This window comes from Macaca fascicularis, chromosome 11 (genome assembly GCF_037993035.2).
Source record: "Macaca fascicularis isolate 582-1 chromosome 11, T2T-MFA8v1.1".
Lineage (NCBI taxonomy): Eukaryota > Metazoa > Chordata > Mammalia > Primates > Cercopithecidae > Macaca > Macaca fascicularis.
The window spans coordinates 111,361,537-111,367,536 of NC_088385.1; the positions used below are offsets into that span (position 1 = coordinate 111,361,537).

Consider the following 6,000-nt stretch of genomic DNA (forward strand, 5'->3'; position numbering starts at 1 on the left):
TGCTGGCTGGAAAGACTGAGGAAGGAGGTCATGAACCAAGCATTGGCTACGGCTTCTAGAAGCTGGTAAGCCCCTGGGCTGGCAGCCGGCAAGGAAACAGGGGCCTTAGTCCCACAGTTGCCGGGAACTGAATTTGGCCAACAACCGGAAGGAGCCCGGAAGCAGATTCTCCTCCAAAGCTTCCAAATAAGAGCCCATACCATCTGGCACCTTGATATTAGCCTGGTGAGAGCCTAAGAAAAGTGCCCAACTGAGCCCACTGGGTTCAACCTGCAGAACTGTGAGATAATAAATTAGAGTCGATCAGTTTGTGGTAATTTGCATGGCAGCAAGAGGAAACTAATAGAGAAATCAAACTTGTCAATTTTTGCCTTATGGTTTATGTGTCTGGATTTTTTTTTCAAGTTTTTTCTTACCCCTGTGCATGCATGAATTTCCAGCCTTGTAGGGGGGTTTGCCCCCCATGAGGGTGAAAATTGGTTCTTGGGAGGTGAAAAAAACCAATTCGTTTATGTTTAAAGCACAGGTATCTATATCTATGTATGCACTATATATATGTGTGTATATATATATATAGGAAACCAACATAACTGGCGTTAACATCCCCTCTGGAGGGTTGCATTTATGAAAAAAGAGTCTTTAAAAAAACTTCTTAGGAGTTTTTATGAGTTTTAGGTGATAATTAAAAGAAGATTGCAAAACACTGGCTCCATGTCACAATGATATTCTTCTACATTTTATTTATTTATTTATTTATTTAGAGACAGAACCTCACTCCGTTGCCCAGGCTGGAGTGCAGTGGCACAATCATGGCTTACTGAAGCCTTGAACTCTCAGGCTCTAGTGATGCTCCTACCTCAGTCTCCCGAGTAGCTGGAACTACAGGTATGCACCACTATGTCTGGCTACTTTTTGATTTTTTGTAGCGATGGGGTCTTACTATGTTGCTCAGGCTGGCCTCAAACACCTGGATACCAGCAATCCTCCTGCCTCAACCTCCCAAGTGCTACGATTACAGGCATGAGCCACTGCACACAGCCTACATTTTGTTTTATTAACTTTATAGTCTTTATCTTTCATATTGAGGTCTTTAAGTTATATAGAATTTTAGTTTACTGAGTTCCTCTAAAAATTTGTATGGAATTTTTATTGAGGTTGCATTGAATTTATAGGTTAATTTGGAGAGAATCAACATCTTTATAATATTAAATCATCCTGTCAAGAACATAGAAAGTCACTTCAAACATTAGGAGTATCTTCTGTTTCCTTTACTAGAATTTTAAAGTTTTTTTCCACAGAGGGCCTTTGTTATTTCCAAAACACTAAAACATCTGTGGCTGTTGTGAATGGTGTCTTATTTTCTATTCTGTATTTATTCAAATCTAAGATGCTATCAATGTAAGATGCATCCCAATTTTAGAGACATTAAAATGTTAAAAAAATTTGTGTCTCATTTTTTCTATTGATTTATTGCTAGTATAAAGAAATACTATTGATTTTTATGGGCTAATCTTGTATCTGGCAATGCTGTTTCTAAGTTCTAATAATTTTCCTGCTAATCCTGTTGATTTTCCTAGGTAAATGATGATAGTTTAATCTCTTCCCTTCCAATGTTTTCCTTCTCTCTTTCTCTCACTCTCGCTCTCTCCCTCTCTCATTGGCTATGACCTCTAGTATCATGTAATCGTTAGTGGTGAGAGTCAACTATGAATTTTCAGTTTATGAGATCGATGTTATTTTTCTTTAGTCAATGTGGTTGAAGTGTCTGAAATTTACAACTCAAGAGCCCTAACGGATGGATCCTGAGTGTAGAACTATAGCCAATTCTTGAAGAAAACCAACGTTTTTAGTAATCTATCTTCTCAGCACTACCTGATATAAATGTAGTGGCTTAACACCACCTTGGTTTATGATGAAGGCAAATTCTCTTAGGAAGGAGGTGTGGAAGGCCGGGCTTGGTGGCTCATGCCTGTAATCCCAGCACTTTGGGAGGCTGAGACAGGCGGATCACGAGGTCAGGAGATTGAGACCATCCTGGCTAACACAGTGAAACCCCATCTCTACTAAAAATACAAAAAAAATAGCTAGGTGTGGTGGCGGGTGCCTGTAGTCCCAGCTACTCGGGAGGCTGAGGCAGGAGAATGGCGTGAACCTGGGAGGTGGAGCTTGCAGTGAGCCGAGATCACACCACTGTACTCCAGCCTGGGCTAGACAGCGAGACTCCATCTCAAAAAAAGAAAAAAAAGAAAAGAAAAGAAAGGAGGTGTGGGCAGGAAGAGAATAATTGCTGGGTTTAGTACCAAATAATAATTAAGATAATTATAAAGATAATGATGATCTATCTTTATGACTTTACATTTTCTTTTTTTTTTTTTGTTTTTGAGACAGAGTCTCACTCTTGCCCAGGCTGGAGTGCAGTGGTGCAATCTTGGCTCACTGCAAGCTCCGCCTCCTGGGTTCATGCCATTCTCCTGCCTCAGCCTCCCGAGTAGCTGGGACTACAGGCACCCACCACCACGCCCGGCTAATTTTTTGTATTTTTAGTAGAGACGGGGTTTCACCGTGTTAGCCAGGATGGTCTCGATCTTCTAACCTTGTGATCCGCCCGCCTCGGCCTCCCAAAGTGCTGGGATTACAGGCGTGAGCCACCGTGCCCGGCCCCATGACTTTACATTTTCAAAACAATCCTTTATCACATTTGATTCATGGCAGTCCTAACAAGCTGGACAGGAAAAGAATCATTATGTTTGTTTTCCACATGAGGAAAGGAGAGCTTGAGTTTCTATTTGGGTCCCATGATAGTCTTTTGGGGATTGGTTTTCAAGGGCAGGAGGAGCAGGGTAATAGGATAGGAGAGAGTCCCTGGACCACGAAGAACTGGGAGAGTTGCTTATTTAAAACATCCTGCAAAGCAGGGCTCAGATAATGAACTAAACACTAGAGAATGAGCCAAATCAGAAAGAATACTGGATCTGAATGGAGAAGGGGGGCCAATGAGTGGCCCAGAACTGTAATTTTGAACCAGTTTCTAGACTAGAGTTCCACAGAACCCAGTTCCATGAAAACTTGTTATTGCAAAAGGAGCCCACATCATAACTTAAATTTGTGTGCCATGTTATGTTTGTGTATGCAGTAAAGGACTTCAACATAGCAACACTGTTTGCAATTTTGTTAAAGGTCTTTTAGCCCTGGAATTAATCAGGCAATCAGGGTTCCACTAGGGAAACAGAATCAGTAAGTTTTATATATTAAGACATGTATTGCAAGGAATTGGCTTAAGCCATTGTGGGGACTGACTAGACAAGTTTGATATCCGTAGGGCAGACCATGAGGAAGGAAGCCTGGAACCCCAGGTGCAGGAGCTGAAGCCATAGTCCTACAGTTAGAATTTCCCCTTCCTGGAACATCACACACTGGGGCCTATTGTGGGGAGGGGGGAGTGGGGAGGGATGGCATTGGGAGTTATACCTGATGTAAATGACGAGTTGATGGGTGCTGACGAGTTGATGGGTGCAGCACACCAACATGGCACATATATACATATGTAACAAACCTGCACGTTGTGCACATGTACCCTAGAGCTTGAAGTATAATTAAAAAAAAAAAAAAAGAATTTCCCCTTCCTTGGGGATGCCTCAGTTCTGCTCTTAAAGTTCTTCAACTGATTAAATCAGGCCCATCCAGACGATCTAATATAATCTTCCTTGTTTAAAATAAACTGATTATATAGACTAATATGGTTTGGCTGTGTCCCCACCCAAATCTTATCTCTGATTGTAATCCAAATTGTAATCCCCTTGGGTTGAGGGAGGGACCTGGTGGGAGGTTATTGGATCATGGGGGCGGTTTCCCTCATGCTCTTCTCATGATGATGAGTAAATTCTTATAAGATCTGGTTATTTGATAAGTGGCACTTTCTCCTGCTCGCTCTTCCTCCTGCTGCCATGTAAGACGTGCCTTGCTTCCCCTTTGCCTTCTGCTATGATTGTAAATTTTCTGAGGCCTCCCTAGCGATGTGGAACTGTGAGTCCATTAAACCTCTTTCCTTTATAAATTACCCAGTCCCAAGTAGTATCTTTGTAGTAGTATGAAAATGGACTAATACATAGACTTTAACCACATCTGCAAAATACCTTCACAGCAACAACTAGTTAGTGTTTGATTGAGTAGCTGAAGACCACAGCCTAGCCAAGCTGGCACCTAAAACTCACTGTCACAGCCCCTGTGACAGTGTGCTGGAGAGCAATGTCCACTCTGTTGAGTCCATTCTCAGATGAGTCCATTGAGTCAAGACAAGGAGGCTGTGGAAGGAGGCTGTGGATAACAAGCAAATTCCGAATTGCCCGGAAATGAAGAGAGTAGGATGATGGCATGAGCTTCTCCCTCCCACGTGACCTTGCAGAGCCTCCCCTTACTTGCTGCTGACTGGTTTATAGGAGCAAATGAGCTCTACTGGTGTAATAGAAACTCAGAGAGAAATTTTAAGACTGAAATTTTCACCCTCTGTGACCCAGCTACCTCACCTTGACTCTTTGCTGTCATTGAAAACACTGCAAAATAGACTGAACGGATAAGAGACTTGTAATGTGAAATTTTGTGTTTTGTGTTTCATTTTCTTTTCTTTTCTTTTTTTTTTTTTGAGATGGAGTCTCACTCTGTTGCCCAGGCTGGAGTGCAGTGGCATGATCTCGGCTCACTGCAACCTCTGCCTCCCGGGTTCAAGCGATTATCTTGCCTCAGCCTCCAGGAGAGTAGCTGGGATTACAGGCGCATGCCACCACGCCTGGCTAATTTTTGTATTTTTAGTAGAGACAGCGTTTCACCATGTTGGCTAGGTGGGTCTCGAACTCCCAACCTCAGGTGTTCTACCTGCCTAGGTTTCCCAAACTGCTGGGATTATAGGTGTGAGCCACAGTACTCAGAGTTCTTGTGCTTTTTATTTTGTATTTTATTAACATTTGTGTTTACAGTTTCTTTTGAGGGTCATGTGGTGAGTTGTGAAGATGAGGTATGATATGATGGAGGAAAGTTCCAGGTCTAGACCTATAGACAGTCCTGGTAAAATCAGTGATGGAAAATCACACACAGGACCTGAAATTGAAGTCATCAATGAGGAATTACAGTTTCTATGGACTGAATGCCTGTGTCTCTGGCCAAAATTCACATATGAAACCCAACCTGACCCCAGTGTAATAGTATCTGGAGGTGGGGGCTTTGGGAGGTGATTAGGTCGTGAGGGTGGAGCCCTCATAAATGGGATTGGTGCCCTTATAAAAACGGACACTGAGAGAGATACCCTCTCTCCCTGTGTTACATGAGAATACAGCAAGAAGGCAGCCATTTGTAAACTTGGAAAAGAGTTCTTACCAAGAACCCATCCATGCTGGCATCCTGATCTCAGACTTCCAGCCTCAAGAACTTTGAGGAATAAATACTGTTTAAGCCACCTAATCTACGGTATTTTTCTTATAACAGCCAGAAGTGACTAAGACGACAATCTTCAGGACACAGAGAAGCTGCTCCTTGTGATGAAAGCCACTCCTCAATGAGCTTCGTGAAGGCTGGTGATCCACATGGTCCTACCCCCGCCCCACCCACGTGCCTCTGTGGCAAACAACTCACAAGTGCAACAGTGGCCTGGCCCACTGAAAACACTGACCTACAGGCCACTGCTATTGGTAAGGTAAGAGGCTATTTTTTTTTTTTTTTTTTTTTTTTTTTTTGAGACGGAGTCTCGCTCTGTCACCCAGGCTGGAGTGCAGTGGCCGGATCTCAGCTCACTGCAAGCTCCGCCTCCCGGGTTCACGCCATTCTCCTGCCTCAGCCTCCCGAGTAGCTGGGACTACAGGCGCCTGCCACCTCGCCCGGCTAAGTTTTTTTTGTATTTTTAGTAGAGACGGGGTTTCACCGTGTTAGCCAGGATGGTCTCGATCTCCTGACCTCGTGATCCACCCGTCTCGGCCTCCCAAAGTGCTGGGATTACAGGCTTGAGCCACCGCG

The 6,000-nt window shown here is 43.5% G+C and overlaps 1 long non-coding RNA gene across 2 annotated transcripts in view; it reads left to right on the forward strand.

Annotated features, from left to right (window-relative positions):
* LOC135966315 (uncharacterized) overlaps positions 1-5,692 on the forward strand; it is a 44,275-nt gene extending 38,583 nt beyond the window's left edge. For both annotated transcript variants that reach the window (XR_010579555.2, XR_010579556.1), the window contains exon 3: positions 5,476-5,692. This is a non-coding gene — a long non-coding RNA (uncharacterized lncRNA). The remainder of the gene's footprint in view (positions 1-5,475) is intronic.
* Positions 5,693-6,000: the final 308 nt, after the last annotated feature.